The sequence below is a fragment of the Theropithecus gelada genome, chromosome 6 (assembly GCF_003255815.1).
Source record: "Theropithecus gelada isolate Dixy chromosome 6, Tgel_1.0, whole genome shotgun sequence".
NCBI classification, from domain to species: Eukaryota; Metazoa; Chordata; class Mammalia; order Primates; family Cercopithecidae; genus Theropithecus; species Theropithecus gelada.
In genome coordinates this window covers 84,903,940-84,926,480 of record NC_037673.1, presented here as the reverse complement: position 1 = coordinate 84,926,480, position 22,541 = coordinate 84,903,940, and positions in this window count along the sequence as shown.

The following is a 22,541-nucleotide window of genomic DNA, read 5'->3' as shown; positions in this document are numbered from 1 at the left end:
ATTTTAATACTAGTACTTCTGTAGCGCAACTGTATTTTCTTTTTTCTTTTCTCTCTCAGGCTATCCCTATTTCAGTATGCATATGGTAGACACTGAGTTCCCCGTGTTGATTCTGAATTTCAACACGCAATACGGAGTTCATCTTTGAGTCACCATTCCTGATTGACCCACAGAAATCTGTTTGACCCAAAGTTAAGGGTCCACCACACAACCAATCATTAGTAGCCAAAGGTGGGGTAGGTTGGGGGTTAGAATCATGTAACACTAACATGAGAGTTAACTTTCTTGGAAGACTTTGCTACTTGCCTATGCAATGTCTATTCTCTACAACTTTGTGGTTATAATAGAATCCTAATTTTGTATGGGGTAACAATGCTTCCAGTTGAAATATAGTATTTCTCATCCTTTCTTGTGGATAAAAATAGTCATTTGACAAGGTTCTGGCACAATGAAGCATAACTAGGATTTTCCAGATGGGGCTTTGGAGAAAGCTTTTTAAAGGGAAGACATCAAAGGTACATGCCCTTTGTCTTTGGCTTTTGTATTCTTCTTCCCCAGAACTCAGATACAAAGCCGTTGGTGGCTAACCATCTTACAAGCATGGAATGGCAAGCGCAGTGGCAAGTGTTCATGTTAAAATCAGCTGAGTGAAGAGGTTAAGGAGAATAAGTCTTAAATATTATTTTAAAAGCTACTGTAAAAGCCCTGGACTTCTCACCTGCAAAATTTTGTGATGTGATAAAAATAAACTTTGTTTAACTAAATCACTATGAATTTAATTTTCAGTCATAGGCAGCCAAGTGATTTAAGTACTACCCCTTTGTGATAAGTTTGTGATGCCTATCTATATCAGATAAGTGGATTTTGATTGATTAAGCAATTCAAGCAAACTTACCCTCAACAACGAATGGGAACAACAACAGTAACCAAAATACAAAAAGGAAAAAAAAGTTAATGTTGTAGATGCAGACAAAGTTAGTAAAACATTAGAAGAGAATGGAGAAGGTTTGGGCAAAAGCAGAATACTTTCTACACTCTATGACAGTTTAGACCAATATATACAAGCGTGGTATAAGAATATTTGTGCAATGCCTTTTAAATTATTCAACTCAATGTAAACATCAAAGCTATGGTAAAAATGGAACTATCAGTTAAGTCTAACTAATAAAAGTGTTCATTAGATAAGAACGAGAAGTCCTTATATTAAAATAGATGGAAATACTATGTAAACAACGAGTTAAAAATCTGATTGAAGTGAAAAAAAATGCTAACTAGATATGAGACATGAACCTAGAGCAAAGGGAATGCAGAAAGTTAAAAAGAGAATGACAAAAACTTATTAATAAACTTTGTATAAAGTCATCATATAAGTATTATTAATATCAAACAAATTAGAAATTAATCACTACATAAATAGTCCATTTTTACTAGTTTTTAGAAATGATAAAAGCCAAACATTAACAAATATCCGTGTACCAAACAATATAGTATCCAAAAGCATAAGGCAAACATTTTTAGAAACGTAGTATTTGTCAGAAGTTGAAAATGTGTTTAATCTCATTATGAGTCTGTGACAGGTTCATTATACAAAAATCAATAGAACTTCCAGAGGAAATTGAAAAGTTAAAGGAAAGTATAATTTTTACATGATAGAGGTCCCAGTCTGAACCTTGGATCTAAGTGAAATGCTATAAAAAAGCTTCATTTTGGAATTAAAGAGGAAGAAGAAATAGGAGAAAGGGATTACTTTTGCCCCAACCTAAGAAAATGAAAAAAATAGATAGAGGAGAAGGGAAGGTGGAGGGAAGGTGAAGCCGCAGGGGAGGAAAAGGACATATATGAGGAGAAGAGAAATCTAATTCAGGTTCTGTATTATGGCCATTATATGCTTTACTTCATTTAGTCTTCAAATGTGCCTATCCCCATTTTACAGAGGAATGAACATAATTTCAGAGGTGAGTAATATTCCCAAGATCTAACAAAGGATTTTTCTTTGTTTTGTTTTTAATGTTATCATATTTTCTTTTTCTAATATTTGAAATTTATTTTTTAGGGTTATTCTTCTTTGAAAAGTTTGTAAAATAAAGAGGAGTAATTTTCTAGTTTTGGAGAAACAAAATTTTAAATTGTGGTAATGATAAGCTTCTTCACTGAAGAGTCTAAATTGTATATTATCGTTTGCTTAGAACTTGTTGATAAATACTCACAATTTACATTTTTAATGGTTATACAATTGAATGTGAGTGTTTTGAGAGAAACTATTTCTAATAGTATTCACATTTGTTTTCCAGTCTCACAAGCATAAAACACAAAGGGGTAAATAGCTTAGAATAAGTAAAAAACTGTACAGTTTACATACAAATTACATGATTCAGGTCAAAATATATAGCAAGATAGAAATCTTCACTTTTACAAAGTAACCATTTGAAATCCTTTAAAGCATTATTCTCTTCAAACATTTTGAAACAAATTTGCCTTTTGATTGGAACTATGTGTTTCATTATAAAGATGGAACACGATGTTCTGGCTTACATATTCTCTGCAGAAGGAGGTCCTTTTTTGTACTGAATTTTTAGCATATAGTAAAGATCCAGATTGTAAAAAAAAAATTAATTTCAGGCATGACAGACTGGAAGTATATATTGAACAGATCTGGGAACAGAAATGATGCAAATGCCTTTCTCCCAGCTTCTGAAAATTATGTAATGGACCAGAATTTCAAGATAGACTTCTGTTTGAGTGAAGCATGGACTCTCAATCAGAGGACAGTACCAAAAATGACTTTTGGAAAGCAAAGTATAAGGCAGTTTCCCATAAATGGTAGTTCCATGAGCATTGACTGTAGTGGTATCATTACGGCTAAGCATTAGGATACTCACATATATTGTAATTATTAGTGATGGTAACAGAACTTGGATAGTAAACATTTCTTCTGAATGAGCAAGAGCAGTAAAGGAAATTGACTCATGAAAGGAAGAAGACCAGTGATGCATTAAAAGCTAGAAATAAAAATCAATAAAATTGTTTTAATTCTTCAGCATATTGCTATTATGTTTAAAGTATTATACACTTTGGCCAGTTACAATGATGATGGCAACATTTATATTGCCTATACATTGATTTTTATATTATTTAGTGTTTCCACCTCAAAGCAAATAAGAATACTGATAAACAAGCTGATAAAAATACTTGTAAGATTTGACCCTTTCTGTCATTAAACTATTTAAAATACGGCAGTTGCAAAGAGTGCAACTGAATACTGCTAACCACTTGCTATTATGAAAATTTTACCATAACGTGTTTGATAAATGACATTAAAAAATTAATGAAACATTAGTAATTCTAATACATGAAAAATTAGTTCATTTATAATTGCATACACATACCTAGAATTAGAAATCTTTCTAATAATACATAACAACTATCAATAGAACAGATGGATGGACTTTTAGAAAGGTTCTGTTAAACGATTCCACTTAAAAAATTGTCTACAAATTTAAGTCAATGCAATGCAACTCAACAAATATTTTATCAAGGGTCTGTTAATGTGCAATTTTTCCCTCAAAATGTTTCTAGGGAGGGAAGGAATACAAAAGAAACACATCCAAATTTTTTTTGTGTGAAAAAGACATGACAAATCACTCAAAAATACAAATACAATGCTGTGGGAATGCACAGGTGTCTTAAATGTCTGAAGCATCAGCAAAGACTTCATGGCAGGGCTGGCATCTGAGATGGTAATGTTAGGGCAAGAATTCAACATGAAGAGCTATGAAGGGGGACTTCAATCAAGGATGAAAGCCAGTGCAAGTCTACTCTCATAAAATTACCTATAATACAACCGCATTAAGCCATTAGCTTACTTTGACTTAAGAAGGTAAAAGATCTGTAAGAGACAGTGGTGATATTCAGTTATCCAAACACTCAGAGACCCCAAGTAGTCAGGGCTTTTCTACAAGCAGCTTGTGCAAGATGGGTTTTCAATTCTATCTCTATCTCTACTCTATCACCTATGATTTATTTATCTATTCCTATTTTTCAATTATGATATATCTGTAAAATAGCCGCTACCTAATTTCATCAATGACGAAGTAGATACTACACACGCACACACATGCACACCCACACACAGTGTTTGCTGTTCTCAAAATATCACCCTGATGACATGACCACAGAATTTATAAACCTTCAAACCTCCCTGTGTGAAATACTATTGTAGAAATTTTTAACAATGATCCCACCCAAACCCATATCTTTAAGATAATGTATAGGTGAAATTCTATGTCACACAGACTCCCAATTTTAAATTCTCATTAGAATAAGATTTGTGTTATGAAAAAAAAATACAAAAAAAGAAAGATAAATGAGGAGAAATGTGACATTTTAGTAAAACAGAAAGAAAAAGAGAAAATGTGTGTAATTAGCTTAATTGCTTTTGTGATGTATTCAAATCAAAATACTTTCAATATTTTTAATCACAAAAATATATTTTTAATATTTAAAAGTATGGCTAATGTCTTAAATTCCTATTGTTTCATCATCTTCAGTAAATTTTCCTGAATATTTTTTCACTAATTATATTTTTTATTTCTCTAATGTCTTTTAAGTAGATCCAAGCTGAGATGTTTATTTCAATGTAAAAACTTTTATACACACACACACACACACACACACACACTCTTTTTGCTCTTGGAATTTTCTTTTTTATCAAATGGAATAGTAAATGTCCATATACTATTTAATGGCAATAGAAGTGCATACCTGTTCTGGAATCACTTTCTCCTTCTCTACTTATGGTATACTATTCTCCTGTTACTTCCTTTTCCTAATAATACTTCTTTATATCCTCATACCTCAATGTCTGTTTATATGCTCCCTCCTCCAAGAGGTCTTTCAAAATAAAATGAAATATAATAATAATTATATCTTTCTTATTGCTTTTACATGGCTGGCACTGAGCTAAATGTTTTGCATCTATTATCTCCTTCACTATTCTCAGAAACCCTCTAAGGAAATATTGTCAACCCATTTGATAAGGAAATCAAGGGTCAACATGGTTCAAGTGACACCCAGGTCGGTCAGATTCCAAAAAGTAGCTTGCTCTTCGTGTGTGTGTGTGTGTGTGTTCATCTCATCCTTTTCCACATGATTGTATGCAAATATGTATGCATGAAATTTATGTGTGCAAATACATATGCATACATATGTATATATGAATGTGTATATATGTGCAAATATGTATAGATGGATGTGTTTGTGTGTGTATTCCTACTGCTTTTTGTTGAAGATTATAGTCAGTCTTTTTATACCTGCCTGCAGATTGGATCATAAAGCAGTTTAGTGAAATGACAGAGTCTTATTCATAGTCTTTATCCAGTCTTCATAGTCTTCTCATTTTTATTATTTAACACAGTAACTGCCAGATAATAGTTACTCGATAAATTATTATTGATTGAATATCAAAAACATCTCTCAATTTACCTAGAGAACTGTCTGAATAGAGTAATAAACTCCTTACATTCTTATATTTTCATTCATTATTGCCCACACAGGTGCTTTCCACTAGGAATAATATTTTCTATTCATTTAATTTTCCCCATTTTTAAGCATGCTTTAAGGAAATTTGCCTATTACTAAGAATAATACATTCTAAAACTGTCAAATTTGATTTATCACAGCAAAAATGATTACAGATTAAATTTTTTTATCACAAATCACCTTTCATAATAGGAAAAGTAAGAAAGATTTTTTTTTTGAGGGATCTTCTTTTTCAGTTGATACTAATTAGATTTTTTTTAAACCAAGTTTAAAGCTCACACTGTTCTGGCTTGAACAGTGCCAAGTGATAATCCAATGTGACATACATTTCCTATAGCAATAACATTTTGGCAGATAAACTCCCCAATGAGAAACAACCACTTCTATGCTTAGATGAATTTTGTGATAGAACGCAAATGAAAAAAAAAGTAACAGAATTTTCAGAAAATACTCCACAGTATAATGAATCCCCCTTCCATATTTACAGAAAGTGCCTCAATCCATAGAGGGTAAAAACATGCAATATCTAATAAACAATACATCATAGATTCTTCATTGTCCTTGGAATGTTGATAGAATAATTGATTATTATTTACAGTAAAATTCATTCCTAGAAATCTTGTATCCTTTCCCTTCATTATGCAATGCTGTCTTGGACCTGGGAGTCTAGAAATGTGGAAATTATAACACTTTGACACACCATGTAAATGAGGTATCGCAGTAACATGCTATTTAAATAAAGTTTGGAACAAACATTCAGTAGGGAAGTTTGGAAAACTTATAACGAGATTACCTCATAACTTTTTTTTTATAAGAGTATTCTTGTATTTCCCCCAGCCATCTTTTAATTCCAACAAGAAGGTACAGTGTGCCAATTTAGCTCTCCAGCAGCAAAGCTGCACATTGTATTATTGTGGCAATTAGTCAGGAGCTGAGCTTGTCGTTTGAGCCTCTCCTCCTTTCCTTTATGTAGATAATATTTGACTTGGAGGGTCTTTGTCTCTCTGATGGAACTACCTGAATTAGATATTGTCAGTCTCAATCAACAAGATACTTTCCATCACCAGTTCGGGAATTGAGGCTAACATGGGACAGGTAATAGAAGTTTCCAGATTATCCTATGTGTTTTATTCATTTTCTACATGTTATTTTCATGATTAGTTGCGAGACCTAGACAACTGAATGCCTGTGGAAAGCTTTAGGAGAGATGCAATTTTGAAGTTTCTTTTTAAAATGTAATAAGTGTATTTTTAAAATATCATGGCTGTAGCAGCACAAATGACTAGCCATAGTTAGGGATGCCACCTGTGGCCATGCAAAAAGAATAAAATGAAAATATCTCATTTTTGGAATGTAAGCCCATATCTTTAGAACTGTTCTGTTTTTAGGGGCATTTATTTGCTAATGAGCTAGAGACCAAAAATGTATATATTTAGAAATAAAATGATGTAAGCCTAAGGAAATTAAAAACTCAGATTTCCTTGTGCAAATCTCAGTCAGACAGGCTGCATACACCCCCAAATATTTGTTTGTTAAAATTAAAATATTTCTTTACTTTTCTAGAATCAAGAGCTGCTAACTGGAGGTGGCTTAGAAACCTTGTCTGGTGTCTATCTTGTGTCTGTTTGGCAGCACCTGAGATCTACACTTCCTATATTTTCTACAGTTTTTGAATTCCAATCAGAGACTCCGGCCTTTCTTTTCAGTTTTTTCCTTTTACATCTTCTTCTGAATGTCATATCGTAAATAAGCATTTAATATGAAACTTCTTTCTGTAAACAAATTAGATAAGTTCCAACAGGCTGAAAACCAGAGAGAGCAAAGAACTATCCACGGAAGAATCTGGCAAGGGAGGCCCAGACAGTCCCTCCCTCAGAAAAGCCAATGCATCTCCTCAGAAACTATTTCAGTCACCATGTGTTCTCTAAATAGCCTTCTGAAGAATTTCCCAAGGAGATTTCTTCCCAGGGCACTTAAAAAGGTTCCTTCCATTAGGGTGGGCTTTTGGGAAGAAGCGGATGAAAGAGACCATTAGGTCAGCTTACTAAAGATAGCTTGCCATATACTTTAATTCTGACAGGGAAAAAAAGACCAAAAACATTGTAATGAAATAGCAGAATGCTTTCTGAGTAACAGTATAAAGTTTTCAAATTCAAGTCTGGCTACCCCAATGCCAATACATATGTACATTGGAGTATGGAAAGCCATAGCTTATAAATAATCTATCTTCTAATGTTTTCATTCCTGAAACAATTTCCCAAAATAGTGCTCTATCTCTTTTAAAACTGTGGCCTTTCTTATTTACATGTCTAGAGGAGTAAAAGACAAATTATAATTTCACATCTCTTAGGCATCTTTAATGAAGAAAGCCACTTGTCAGTTTTATTTGCCCAAGTACTTTAAATTGATGAGTTGTTTTTGAAGAAAAGCAGTAGAATTTAATTCGACTTTTCATTTGTGCTTTTTGCTCGTTTCCAGCAGAGCTAGCTGAGAGAAAGCTGAAGGGGACTAATTTAAAATCAGGGTGGATAGGATAAGAGATTGTACTTTCTTAATGGAGAGTTTACCAAAAACACATTTTAATTTTTTATATTTATTATATACTTAACACTGTAGACTTAATTGTACTGGTTGTTTGCCTTGCTGAAATATATTTTAAGTTTATATATATTTAAATAAAAACACTTCCACTTGTTAATATCCACTAAACCTACTTTTTAGCTATAAATCCTTTAATTTTTATTTTGCTTTTATTATATCTATCTATGGTCAAAAAGATAACAATAGATGCATCAGATTTTTTCTTTTGTTTATGTGCATGTGTTCAAAAAATTTTAAATACTTTTGTATTAAGTAATTGCCATTTTCAAATATTGAAATATATCCCTTGTAGCTTTATCTGTTGATCTCTAAACATACATAAGCATAGCTACTCCAAATTGGCCACATTTTTATGACAGATTTTTTTAATTATAACTTATTCTCTTAGGCCAACAAATGGTCATAATTTTAAGATATTGTGAGAGGAAAATAATCTCTTTCTCCACACACATCCACAGCAAATACTGGCTCATTTCTGGTTCTCTTTTGTGGTAGTTTGCATGTAAGGAAAACTCAAAAGAAAGCAGTTCCTAGATTTTTATCCATTGATTGGATGTTACAGGTTTTGTAATAGTACTTATGTATTATTTAATATTTTCATCTGATTTGTAGTCTTTGATTTTTAAATGAGAAGTTCTGAATTCATTTTTTTCTCATAATCTCTTGTCTGTGTATACAAGGATGCCATTTTATTATAAATTACATCTATTTGATTAAATAATTTTTTATTTTTCATGAAAATATTACACCCTTAAACCATGTTGAGTGAATTCTAACATTTTTCCATGAAGATCAGGAAAACCTACCACTGAAAGGCACATGTTAGACTCTCTTCATTTTAACAGCTCACAAAAATGTATTCTCTCAGTATTCCTTGCAATTTGATGAATATTAGATTACCTATGATTTTTTTCCTTTTGATAAGTTTTAATTAAAAAAACTACTATCATTTCAGCCTCCACTATAAGCTAATATTGTAAAAGAGAGAATTAATTAAGATACAGGACCTTTAGAGATCTTAAGTTTTACAAATTCCACCTTAAGATAATCAGATAACAGATTTTTAATAGCTGCTGTCAGTCTCTATTTATCACAGTTCATTGTAAGAAAGGATTAGACATTGTAAATCAGAAAGTTTTAATGATTATGACTATTGTGCTTTACTATTAAATCAAATATGTGAATAAAAATCTTGTAACTTTAGTCTTAAGTCTGTACAAAACAAAAAAAAATCACTGGAACTAGCTGATTTTCAAGTAAATGCAGTTAGTTGAAAATCATTTTAACAAATATAATTAAAATGACTAACTGGGAAAATACACCAAATATGACAAGCAAAGAGTTAAAATGCTTGTGACATGAAGAACTCATAGATTAATATCAAAAATACGAACACCTTAGTAAAGCAAAGGGGTAACTTGAAAAAGAGTATCGCACGTACTAATTGTGCATACACGTGGGTTTTGTGTGAATATAAAAAAATAAACAAGAAGAATATGCAGAACAGAATTGCTCTCTGGGGAGAAAGAGAAAGGAGAATACAAGGCATTTTAAAGATAGCTATAACATTGTATTCCAAAAGCAAAGCAGTCAATAAATGAAGTTAATATTGTGAAATTGTTATTATTTGCCAAATTTTTCTGATAAGTTCAGAAGGACTTATTTTCTGTGCTTTTTTTATGTTCCCCACGTTTAAAATAATTTGTAATTTGAAAACAATCCTCAAATAATTTACAAAAGAAATATAAAAATGACCAATAATAAGTAAAATAACCATTAAGAATTGTATCACACTAAAGTAATCGAAAATGTAATAAAATGAAGGATAAAAATTGGCAAAAAGCTATCAGAGATGTTAAAAATGCAGGATACTCAATGTTAGCATGGGTAGGATGACGAAGTCACATTCATACAATGTTGTGGGAGTGTAAATTGGCATAACCTTTATGAAAATCCATTTGGCAGTAGGTATAAAGAGCATGAAAATGTTCAGCTCATTTTGATCTAGTAATTCCTTTTCTGGGAATCTAGCCTACAGACAAAAGACAAATGTGAATAAAAAATATATAGGGACAAATAGTCTGACCATTTATTCATCTCCTTAATGAATATTTATTTATAGAGCCCTTACTATGTGGCTGATATTTTATTAGCCACTAAGTCTACAACAGGTGTGGAGACAGATAAATTCCTCATAGATTTTGCCCACTTAAGCATTTTTTCATAAGAAGAAATTGAACACAGATTAACTATCCAACAACAGGGAATATGTATATTTATATATACATATACAGCATATCTCATATAATTAAATGATTATAACTTTATTGTATAAATTAAGGTGTCCAATATGGTATTTTGATACATACATACATAGTGAAATAGAAACTATCACATGTACTGAGCAACTACTATGTGCCAGGACCTATTTTAATCATAGTTATATGTATCATCCCATTTAATTCTCCCAACAATCCCATGAGGTAGTGTATTAACTTCTTATTTCTGTTGTAACAAATTACTTACCCTTAGTGGTTTAATAAAACAAAAGTTTCTTCTCTTACCAGTTTTGGATGTCAAAAATCCAAAATGGGTCTCACTAGTCTAAACTCAAGGTGTTGGCAGGACTGTGTTCCTTCTGGGGGTTCTAGGAAATAAACTATATTCTTCCCTTTTTCAGCTTCTTTCTAACTGGTATTCTTCAGCCTGTGGCCCCATTTCTCCATCTTCAAAGCTATTAAGGTTATGTTGAGTTCTCACACTGCCATATCTCTTGTTCTCTCTCCTGCCTCCTCCACTTTTAAGAACCCTTTAAATTACTTTGGGACCACCAGAATAATCCAGAATAAAATCCCTTTCTCAAGGTAAATTGATCAGTAACTTTAATTATACCTTCAATCTGAATTCCCCTTTATCATAAAACCTAACATATTCTGGGAATTAAGATATGGACATCTTTGGAAGACCATATTCTAGCGATTAGAGGTAGGTACTAGTTTTATCCTCATTTTACATGAAATAAAAAGAGAGAAGAGGTTTTTGTTTTTTTTTCCCAAGGTCATACATATACTTAATGACAAATCTGTTATTTAAATATAGCTAAGCAATCCAAAATGTGGGCTTTTAATCACTATGCTACAGTACTTCATAAGCAAATGGCTAATGCTAAATCTTCTATAACAAAATAGGAAAGTTTTCAGAGAATAAAAGGTGAGAATCTGCTAAGATGTTAATGCCATTTACATCTTGGTAATAAGCTCATGGGTAATTTTTATTCTGCTACATTCTATGTTTGTTTGTAATTGCCACATTTTCTTTAATGAGTGTGGTTAAGAATTGTTCTATCATCAACTTGATTAAGCTGGGAACTGTTTCCTAAAAGCAACTTCCATGTGTGTGTATAGGTTCTAGTTGACCAAAAGTTGTATTGCAAATGTTCTAGAAGATGGAAGCAAAGCACAACCATTACCCTCTAATGGTCATCATCAGTCAGGCTATGGGAGACAGATGCAGCTCTGCAGGTGATTTCAAACAGTTAGGCTGTAGTTCGCTTTGCTGCAAAGTCACAGAGACACCAGCCATGAAAAGCCAATTATGTTCCATATATTTCTATACCTGTTTCCCTTTGTTGCTTCTGTTCTGCAGCTGTATGTGTATAGCTTCCAAATTTCCATGTAAGAACTGACTCATCCATCTGTGTCAGGACTGGCTAGTTAACTTTTCTCTAGTATCACTACTCCCTCTTTTTGGACGTTTACATTCCTAGCTTCTCTCACAACTGTGTAAGTTCAAATTCTTATAATAAATTTCTTTTTCCTACCATGCACAGTGTTTCTGTATTTCTGATTGAATCCCAACTGATATAGTTATTGGAACCAGAACTCAATTGCTTCTGCAATAAAAAGCTGCAGGAAAGAAGGTTCAAGTTAAGTATTGGCAGAAATACCAGCTTTATCTGTGGTAATGTGGAAAATAGAAAGTGTACCCAAGAAAACTCATTGATCTGGCTGGCTAAATAGTATGTTGAAAGTACTAACTGGTTTATTCTAACCGTATGTGATGAAATATGAGAAAAGAGAGATAAACTTATGAAGGAAGTGTTTAACTGTTTGGCAGAACTTAGGTTATAAAGGGTCAAGGACAGTTGTTCCACTCAGATTTAGGCTCTTAAATTAAGAAATGGCCTCAGAGTAATGATCAAATTCAGGAACCTTCTAGTAAAATATCATCTCAGTTTAAAAATGGAGTCAAATGCAGTTTTAACTCTGCATTGGGACTACAGATAGACTTAATGACATGCCTTGTAGACAGAAAAACAAAGCTTGTTAACTTGCCCTTTAGACCTTCTCTGCTAGAGCGTGTCTCTGGATTTTAAGGGTGTTATACCACAGCACCCTAAGCCTCAGGTCGAGATAGAGAATGAACTGTTGTAAAGACATTTGTGTGTATGCTTTTGCCTAATCATGTAACCATCAATAATATTCTGAGAAGTCCACAATGTTTTTAAGACATTTGCATTGGAAGCACTAACAAATTGTATTAAATAAGAGAGGATCAGTTCAAAGCAAAAACATCATAGGCTTTCTCAAATTTCTATGGGAAGAAAGCAGGCTGAGAAAGTTAATCACCTACAAACATGGGCCATTCCCTGTAGGAAAGGAAGGAAGACTCAGAGGGCAGAGCCACCTGGCTGGAGAGAGGAGTTAAGAACCACAGGGAACCACTCCCAGGGAGCACAGCTGGACCCTTATCAAGGAACTGGAATTGTTGCACTGGCTGGATCAGAACTGCTAAACTAGTAAGTTTAGCACTAGTAAGCACTACTCATTCCTCATTCCTCCTTTTTAAATGGAAATGTTCACTCTAGTTATCCTGATACCACACCTACCCCAAGACCATTTGGCTGCAAGGAAGTCTAATGTCTACATGGACAGGCTGAGTGGAAAGACAGAGGTGATGACCAAAACCCAGCTGGGCCGGGCTCCCAGCCCACGTGCCAGTGTCTGCTGCACCAATATGGAGAACAACCAAGGAATTCAACTGACAGGGACAACCGAGGACTTCTGCAAACCCTCATCCCAGTCAGCTCCAGCTGTTTGCATCACCCCAGGTGAGGTGCCAGCATCATGTGGAAGGGATAACCAACCCATCTTTGCAGTACCCTGTCTGAATTTATGACCCACCAAATCAGTAATAAAATAAAATGGTTGTTGCTTTATTCCACCAAGTTTTGGATGGAATCAACACATAACTGAAACAATATGCAGTCTGTAATTTTAAAAAATATGTACGAATTTTATAAAGAAATTTAAAAAAATAGATTGAGAATGTCCCTTTTTTCCATTTGCTAGTTTGGCAATTTAAAATTTAAAACTTAGAGGAGTAAACACTGTAATGTTCTGAATCAAAGGGTGGTAATTCATCTAGAATTCAAATGCCATCACCCAATAAGCATTTCCGTGTGACTTCGAGCTAGAAGTCGCCTTCCCCTCCTCTTTCTCCCCATAACTCTTAATTTAATGTACCATTCATCTGGCATTCCCCATAAACTGCTTGGTTAATAGGTATTAGTGATTTCACATTACATTGTAATGATCAATGCAATGTGCTGCAGAAGATTCAAAAATATATAAGGTATTATTTGTGTCCTCAAAGAACTCAAAGTCTTACAAACTACTCTGATGACTTGTATAAATAAATATGCTATTGTTATATATGATTGACAAAATTATATTCCATAAGGAAAATTCAGAGTATTACAAGGGTTCAAAGGAGAGAGCTTATTTGTTACAAGTTATAACAAATAGTGTATGTAGGAGATATGGCTGAGATGAAACTAGGATTATATTGGTTTTGGGTCCAAAGTAGATTTCACAATTCTCAAGAACAGGAATACCATGATCTTCATGTCTGAATTCCTCAAGTACCCATCAAAGAGTTTTGAAAATTATAGCAGCTCAATAATTGTTTGTTGAACAAATTATTGGATGGATTTCCAATTTCTGTGTATTGTATTGTTGGAAAAGAATCACTTGATTACCTTTTGTTCTAGGATAATAATTTGACAGTGTCTTTTTAACTACCAATTTCTGTGGGATGCAGAGAAGCTTACATATAAAGCCACTGTGACAGTTTTGGATAAAGTCACTCGAAAAGCATAAATTACTATTAGGTGAAAAAAAGAGGATAACATTCACTAACATTTCTCATGCAGCAATGATTTTGCCATGTTTCCATGGAGTAACAAGGGCAAATGGCTTCAACATGAAAGTCCATGCAGTTTGTTTAAGATATTTTGCCAGCTTCTATATTTTCTCATGATATTATGATTTGTAATGTTTATAAGCATCATCTTATGACCTGATTGAAATAAATGAGAACAAAGTAGAGAGAGAGAAAAAAATCTAATTCAGGATAGAGCTGCAAAAACAAAACATTAGAATAAGGTCCTTTCTGTCACTGAGATAAATTGTTACACCCTTTTATGTTCTACATCATGGACTTCTAACACATTCACAACTTGTATGTGTCATATGGGCATGAGCTATTTCTCATCCTCCCACTCATACTTCCTTCCTAATAGCAAGTTGTTCCAAAATATCTTGTCAGCAAGCCTTTGCTGCTGCTTGAAGACAAACTTGATTCTGAAACCCTTTGCTCTTTGTGAAAGAAAGAAAAATAATCTTGTTTTATTTCCAGTGTTAGAATATAAATCAGTATCATAGCTAATTTCAGAATTTTATGAGTGTTTAAATTAAATACATATAAAACATAGTGCCTATTCTTGAAAAGATTTAAACTATAGGATAGATGTTATATACATATAAAATATGTCAAGTTTTGGTTTTATTGATTTTTCTATATCCTTTTTTCTTAAAACCTATGTATGTATTCTTACTTAAGCAAAAATACTAAGAATTAGAATTTTTCAGCAAACTTTTGAGAAAATTTTCAATTCATATAGTTAATATAGCCACATGTATTTAAATAATAGATTGATTAAAAGGAAAATAAAAGAAATTTACCAACTCCAGTCCCAACAGCCTTGAAAATTACAAAAAAGCTTGTGATGAAACTTCAGCCTAGAAACTGCACATTTTTATCCTGGCCACTGTGTAGGCTTCAGATAAATCCATAACCCTCAAACTTCTGAATTAGAGACAACATCCCTCTGAAGTCAGCCCTCACTGTCTACAGTTGAAGTTTGACCCCAGTGTCTCGCTCACAAACATGACCAAGAAGTAAATGGTGGAGCTAGAACCAAAAAACCACCACCATAGTGCTGACAGACTCCCATACTCTACAATTGTAATACTGGAACTGGAAGTTCCAGTGCAAGGGCATCAACTAACTGGGAGTAGGACAACTTTTTGTGGCATTTATAAAATATCTCTGGTCCACAAAGAAACAGTAATCAAGGGGCAGAAAAGATATTCATTTATTCACGCATTCATATACACACACACGTTCATGACCTCAACATATTTATTTTGCATTCTTGGTGAAAATGTAAAGTGGTAAAACCATTATGGAAAATAGCACGGAAATTCTTCAAAAAATTAAAAATAGAGAGACCATATAATCCAACAATCCCATTTCTGCATATATATCCAAAAAAAAAAATGAAATCAGGATCTCAAAGAGATACTGTAATTCCATGTTTAGTGCAGCATTATTCGTAATAGCCAAGATATGGAAACAACCCTAATGTCTATCAACAAATGAATGCATAAAGTAAATGTGGAATATATATTCAATGGAATATTGTCTGGCTTTACAAAAACAAAATGAAATCTTACCATCTGTAACAACAGGATAAACCTGGAAGATACTAAGCTAATTAAAATAAGTCAGTGTCATAAACACAAATACTGTACTATTCTACTTATATGAGGTATCTAAAATAGTCCCACACACAGAAGCAGAGAATAGAATGGTGGTTTCTAAGGGACTTGGAGGAGCAGAAATGGGGAGTTGTTGGTCAATGGTTATAAAATTTCAGTTACACAAGACAAATATGTTCTATAGGTCTGCTGTATGACATAGTGCCTATAGTTAACAACAGGATATGGTGCACTTAAAAATTTGTTAAAAGGGTGGATCTCATATTAAGTGTGCTTACAACAAAAGGAGTGGGATGCATAAGGAAACTTAGAAGTGTTGAATATGTTTATTATCTTGATTGCAGTGATAGTATCACAGGTACATAAATATGTCCCAACTCATCAAACATGCATTAAGCATATGCCATTCCTTTGTATATCAATTAGACTTAAAAAATAAATAAAAGACCAGGGAGATTGAAATAGTGACATTACAGAAATATAATGGTGAGGTACTTAAGGTAGAAAGCACTAAAGAGACCATGTTCAGATTATAAGCATTTCATAGTTAGAAAAAATAAAAAAATAAATAAACTTTCATAGTTCTTGTATTGAGTAATATGTTCAACATTTCAGATATTTACCTCATCACTGAGCCTCAGTTTTTCCTTGAAGTTAACTCCATCGTTAACCTCCAACAAACTCTCAAGCCTGGAACTAATTCTGACGCTCATTATGTCTTTGATCTCCATCCCACATCTGAGATTCAATTCTTAGGTTCTGTCCCATGCATCGCATTTGCCTTATCCCACTCCCAAATGACCACTCGCTAAACTTTCAGTCTTACTCCAAGGAGAATGTAAATGTTAGGTACAGAGCAAACTGTGGGATTAGAGGTTAGAGGTGAATGTCAGCAACAAGATCATACCTGGAGATGAGATAAAATGATAACAAAGGAGAAAAAGATTACACAGGTCAATTTTTATAAAAACAATCATGTTTATATTCTACACTTAATTTACTTTAGAAATATAGAGCATATATAGGCATCAATGTGTTTACAGATTCAAATCAGGAAGTATGTCATTCATGGGAATCTAGCAAGTGATTCATAACATTATACATGTCTGGCTATTGGGTTTCAGGGGCATAGGTGGCAAGTGAAACCATAAGGCAAATGAGGAACATAAGAGACTCAGAAATGGAGGCAAGAGTATGGAATTGTCAATAAGAAGAAAAAAGGTGTACTGTCTAGTCCTCTTTTCCTATAAGTTTAGTGAAGAGCTATGAAGAAAATGGTTAAATCAAAACATAGAGCGAAGTTCCTATAAAGGCATATTAATTGAAAAGTGTTTGATGGCATAGAAAAAGGAATTCACAAGATCGGGAAAAGGGTGAGAGTAAAGAAGACTGAAGTGTGTCTAAGGAATTAGAAGTAGTTGGATCGAAATTCACATATCAGAGAGTAAAATAGAGAACATTTGACTTTCACTTTTGATAGTCACTGGTATAAAACATTGATGGATACTGGAGTTGGGAAATAAACTAGAAGTCCATGGTAAAACAGGAACAGGATATGCAGACTTTGCTGTTGACAGAATTTGCAGCTTTTTGAAACCACAGAGGCCTGACTGGGGACTGGGATGTTGCTGTGATCTTGTAAACTTGCTTCCTCTGCTTGGTTCTGTTGCTGATAACAGCTTCACGTTAGAAAAGTAGGTTTTGCAGGACTGTCCCTCAGCACATTTACCTTTTACATGCTCAGCTCCTCAATGAAAACAGAGCATGTTAGGTAAAAGAGGTCCTGGGCCTCCTTCCTCCAGGAATTATGTTGAAGTGACTAGGCAATGTGAAGCTAAATAAATTGGCAGTCTGTTGGTGAAGTGATGATTAGCAAACTACAGTTTTATATCAAGTTGTAGAAATCAGGGCCTAAAATTATTGGGATACTATTGCACAACTGCTGACTCAGGGAGGCCTCAACTGTTTCCTTCCACTAAATAGAAAAAGCCACATCTAGTTTTCATCCATAAACCAAAACACACATTGTAGGAATGCCTTCTATACTGATAATTTCACTCCTGTTTTGTTTTAGAACTTCACATTTGGTATAACCTACAGTACTAGATAGGAAGGTGAGAGGCTTCACATCCTTAAGTCACTAAATTATCTAATCTCTACATGTTGCAGTGACATCAGTAAAGAGATCATCCCCATAGCCCTTTGAGAGTTAATATGATCAGATTTGCATGTTAAAAAGATGCTTTTCACACTATGTGGAGGGTGGATTGGTAGGGTCTGTGGGAAGAGCAGATGAGATAAATCAGGAAACCACTGTCAAAATCTAGTGAGAACTGATGGTCTATAAGGAGAAAGAATATGTTTAGGGGGATTAAAGTTTGATGACTAATAGGATATGGGGGAAGGAATGAAGTAGAGAGAGGAAGGTAACTGGGATGAAAGCAAGATTTCTGGTTTGGGTGAAGGTGTTCTTTCTGAGATAGAGAACATAAGAAAGTGAGTGTGTACGACAGAAAAACTCTGGTATTCACTTCAGGGCATGTTGATTTTGGTTATTCAACTTTAGACATGTTGAAGACACTCAGCAGGCAGAAAGATATGCAGTTTTGAAGATACGTATATGAAAGAGCTCAGTGTGTACATAGTTGGTGAGGTGGTAGATTACCCAGGGAAAAGATAGAGAAGAGACCCAGACAACATACTTTAATTTTAACCTATTTGAAATTCAAAACTTTAGTTAAACAAGGAGCCATAGACTAAGGATTATTTTTTACTTTTATACATAAAACCTCATTTGTAAAAAAAAAAAAAAAAAAAAAAGAGGCATTGTATGCAAATGATTGACACTTAATGGATTAGATCTCTTATAGTTGTTTGTGCTTTTAAATGCACTTACCAAGGAAAGAGGAGCAATATAACTCTGGGTGTATATGTGTGTGTGCACATGCAAGCCAGAGAGTGCAACGACAACAAAACATACTATACATACTGTATACATATGGGTGTTTAGATAGGTAAAATTTTTTTGAATAAATGCATATGAGGAAACACTAAAAATTTGTTCTTAAGAGCTAAGAGGAACACTAGTTTTGGGGGGATGAGGAAGTGTTTGTTATGTGGGGATGATTACTTTGGTTATAGTTCTGCTTCCAGTCAGTGTGAAGTTAAACTTAAAAGCCACCCAGGGAATCCCTATTTAACTAATATAGAGGTTAGAGAGCGTGCTTGTCCAGAGAAAGATCTCACCAGCAAATAACCCTTACATAATTTTATTGCAAGTTATGCTTCATATTCACATTTATATGTGTGCTCACATGTGTATGTTGTATGCACACACATTTTACACACATATACACACATGCACACACAATTTTTTAGCTGGTGGAAGGAAAATAATTTATAAGAGCCTAATGATTATAGCGAAACACTTAAACAACAATAATCAAAAACTAAAATGTATTATGGTAAAACAACTTAAAATTTGGTGTGTTTCTCCAGCAATAATATGAGTTTTCAAAAATTTGATTAATTTCGCATATGTTTAATGTGTGCATTCTTGAAAATTTTGATAATAGCATTGAAAAGGACATTGAAAAAACTGTCATTTCCTGTTCTCTATATTTGTATCAGTGGTACTTATATATTAATCATATTTACACTAAACTTACATCTATATAAGTATAGTTATTTTTACAAGCTTTTCCTAAGCCCAGATCATTTATTGAATTTTATGCTTTAGGTTGCCTAAAATCTACTTATAATTCTTTTAAAAATTGACTTTTCTAGTGCCAACAAATTGAATATTTAAGTAATGTAAGTGATTTAGGGGTCTGCTAAATGGCACGCATTTTTGTCCCCTTACTTCCGAGTTTGTAACTGATTGAGAACTGACAAGTAGAGCTCAAAATTTTAACTTTGTTTCTGACAAACTATATTGGAGACAATGGCTTTTTATGTGTGACCAAATGATTGACCTATTAATTTCCTAAATTAATCAGATTTGAATAGTTAGCAACGAATGCCTGCATTGGAATACAGGCTGCTCCCACGGGCTTAACCATAATGTGGAGAGCAAGAAAGAACACATGCATCTCGCAGGCAGATTGACTCTGAAAAAGGCCACCAGGGCCTATGTCAAGCACACTGAGCTTTTTCTTTCAAACTTATCACTCAGGTAAGTCGCTCCACTTCCAACTGAGAGGGGAGAAGAGAGCAAGTAGGGAAACAGAAGGCAGTCCTCTTACACTTTTCCTTCCTGGGAAAGTGAAGCAGAAATTAACTTTCCTCCACTAAAACATGGGCAATGTCATCCTGTATCCCTGCTTCATAGGTAATGACACATCTGTCACTTCCAGCATATACAAAATCCCTGTAATAAGCCCGATGACAGAAATCAGTGAAATTTTAAGGAGAATCAGGTTAATTCTATAGCTATAAAGATGTTCAATTTGTTTCTTTCTTTTCATTGCTCTAGAGAAATAAATTTCTGACTTAAAGAAATGAGTGATTTTTATCTAGTCTAAGAGAACAAAAAGTATCTTTATGTGTTTCTTTATAGTTCTTATTAAACTTTATAATCCCAATAAGTATTTTAATGAATATATTTACTTTACCAATTTTTATTTTTCATATGCCTATGATATTTGTTGGACTTGTACAATGTTCGGTTTGTACCTTCTCTTCCTTGATTACTCTGTTTAGAAAGTCACTACAACCTTAAATGCCTCTTTATAAGATCTTCATGAAACAAAGTTGACACACTGATTTTTTTTCTGTCTGCACAAGGGTGAAAGATGGAGGTGTGTTAAGAAGGCAAGTAGGATGCTACTTGAAACCCAGAGACAAATCTACCAAAACAGTTTGGGTAGGAAGACAGTTAACTTTGAAGTAATGATAAAAAATTTTCCTTATAAACAATCCGTATACTTAAAGATACCTAAAGATAAGCAATATGATAATATTTACCTTGATTTCTGAAGATTGGCTCTAATTAGTAAGTCAAAAGTTGACATTGTAGTATATAAAATGTGTAATAGTTCATTCTTCCTACTAATATTACTGGATTTAATATTATTACTATTATGAGGCACTTGAAACTCTACCCCAGAGAAAAGGAAAATGCCATGAAAAACTTAGTTTTGTGATTGAATTGCATAATTAACATATAAATTTATGATGCTAAAAAGGCAATATTGTTATGGATCAGTGCATTGGCCTTATTAACATTTCTGTTTAAATTAAAATCTTTCATAAGATTGCTTTAGCTTTTTTATTACTACAGTTAATACAAAAAACTTAAGAAGAATTGGTGATAGTCATATACCTTCAGATTTCATAAAAGTGGAGATAACATCTGGTCAGTTTTGTTCATCGATGTGTCCTTTATGCTTAACACACAGTAGGAGTTCAATAAAGCTCTGCTGACTTTATTAATAGATTAAGAAACTGGAGAGTCCTGAGAATATGAAAAGTGCCAGTCTCAATCTTCTTGCAAGGATGCGTTAATTTGTAATGGGGTTGAAAAATCCTAATCTTTACACAAAAAAGAGGGGAAACACACAGATCCCTTATAATTATATTATGGTCTAAAGATGCCAGATTTTTATGAAGCATTTTAAAAGATTTTTTTTCTAAACAGAATAAATTTGGCTTTAACATACGAAAAGGTGTCTTAGAAAGTTCTTACTATGTATTTTTAGGAAGCATTTTAAATAAATTAAAGAGTATGGTGATGACTCTTTCTAGCATGGAAGAAATGAACTGTTGACCCACTTTTGTAGGAAACAGACATTTTTCATCTGTAATTTCTCTAGATTGCCATTGAGCAATAAGAGATAATGAACAAGAAAGGCAATATTGGCTTCTTCAGGCTCTGGGTTTAAGATAGGATAAAATGATTATCTAACATAAATTGGGAGATGTCTTACCTTTTAAGATTGAAAAGATGTTGTAAGTATAACCATAATGACCCTGGGGTAATTTGCAAGTTAAGACAATTCAGGAAATGGGACAAATTATGTAGCAAAACAGTGAGAAATGAGATTCAAATCTCAGTTTATTTGCTTTTGAGCCATGCAATTTCATGAAGTGACTTAATCTCTCTGTATCTTAGTTACAGCATTTGTAAAATGAGAATGACAATACCTATTTCATAAGGGCTATTGTGAGAATTAAATAAGATAATTTAAGTAAGGGAGTAGTACAATGCCTGGCATCTGTCAGTATCAGCACCCTTTTTTATTCCCTTAGAAATGTGGGGAAATTTTGAAAGAAACCAGCTTAGAATCTCCAGCTAGGAGGCCGGGCGCAGTGGCTCATGCCTGTAATCCCAGCACTTTAGGAGGCTGAGACAAGTGGATCACGAAGTCAGGAGTTCAAGATCAGCCTGGCCAAGATGGTGAAACCCCATCTCTACTAAAAATACAAAACAATTAGCTGGGCGTGGTGGTGTGCACCTGTAATCCCAGCTACTCTGGAGGCTGAGGCAGAGAATTGTTTAAACCTGGAGGGGCGGAGGTTGCAGTGAGCCGAGATCGGACCACTGCACTCCAGCCTGGG